The following is a 1,777-nucleotide window of genomic DNA, read 5'->3' on the forward strand; positions in this document are numbered from 1 at the left end:
GAAGAGGTCGTGGAATGAGGGATATCATTGCTGATGTCAGATGGATCCTAGCCGAAAGCAGAGAATACCAGAAAGATGTTGACCTTTGTTTTATTGACTATGCAAAGACATTCAACTGTGGGTCATAATAAATTATGGATAACATTACAAAGAATGGGAATTCCAGAACACTTAACTGTGTTCATGAGGAATCTGTACATAGATCAAGAGGCAGTCATTCAAATAGAACAAGGGATACTGTGTGGTTTAAAGTCAGGAAAGGTAAGCATCAGGGTTGTATCCTTTCACCATACCTATTCAATCTGTATGCTGAGCAAATTATCCAAGAAGCTGGACTATATAAAGAAGAATGGGGCATCAGGACTGGTGGAAGACTTATTAACAACCTGCATTATTCAGATGACACAACCTTGTTTGCTGAAAATGAAGAGGACTTGAAGCATTTACTGCTGAAGATCAAAGACTACAGCCTTCAGTATGGATTACACCTCAACATAAAGAAAAAAAAATCCTTCACAACTTGACCAATAAGCAACATCATGATAAAAGGAGAAAATAATGAAGTTGTCAAGGATTTCATTTTACTTGGATCGACCATCAACATCCATGGAAACAGCAGTCAGGAAATCAAATGACGCATTCCATTAGGCAAATTTGCCACAAAAGATCTCTTTAAAGTGTTTAAAAGCAAAGATCTCACTTTAAAGACTAAGGTGCACTTGACCCAAGCCGTGGTGTTTTCAATCGCCTCATATGCATGCTAAAGCTGGACTATGAATAAGGAAGACTGAAGAAGAATTTACACCTTTAAATTACAGTGTTGGTGAAGAATATTCGATATACCATGGACTGCCAAAAGAACGAACAAATCTGCCTTGGAAGAAGTACAGCCAGAATGCTCTGTAGAAGAGAGGATGGTGAGACTTCATTTCACATACTTTGAACATGTTATCAGGAGTGACCAGTCCCTAGAGAAGGACATCACACTTGGAAAAGTAGAGGGTCCGAGAAAAAGAGAAAGACCCTTAACGAGATGGATTGCCACAGTGGCTGCAACAATGGGCTCAGGTGCAGCAACGATTGTCAGGATGGCACAGGACCCAGCAGTGTTTCATTCTATTGTATACAGGGTTGCTGTGAGTCGGAATTGACTCAACAGCACCTAACAACCACCACCACCAAAATGCTTGCCCTGTTGTCTACCTATCCTCTTTTTATCTATATCTTAAGGTTTAGAGTAAGGCATTAAAAAGAAAAAAAATTGCTGTTGAGTCAATTCTGATTCATAATGACCCTATAGGACAGAGTAGAACTGCCCCATAGGATTTCCAAGGTTGTACTCTTTAGGGAAGCAGACTATCACATCTTCCTTTTGCAGAGTGACTGATAAGTTGAAACAGATGACCTTTCATTTAGTAGCCAAACTCTTAACCACTGCGCCACCAGGGCCCTGAAGGGTAAGGCATAGCTGTTTCACAAAGCCATGACTGAGGTTATTACAGTTTCTTTTATCTCACCTTCTACAGATGATCTGTGGCAATTATAGTATGTGCCATGTATGTGTCTTGATTTTGGATTTTCTTTTATTTTCTGTCTCTTATTTTTGTTCCTCAAGTTCTTCTAACCTAACTGAGGGAGAAACTTCACCATTTCTTGTAATGTCTAATAGTGCTAAGCTCTAGGGCTCAGGTTTTCTTGGTTATTGAAATTCATACTTGTTTAAAATCTTACAGAAATTTTATTGATTTTTATAAATATTTATTTTCATAGATTTTGT

This window comes from Trichechus manatus, unplaced genomic scaffold, assembly GCF_000243295.1.
Source record: "Trichechus manatus latirostris isolate Lorelei unplaced genomic scaffold, TriManLat1.0 scaffold00206, whole genome shotgun sequence".
Taxonomy (NCBI): Eukaryota; Metazoa; Chordata; class Mammalia; order Sirenia; family Trichechidae; genus Trichechus; species Trichechus manatus.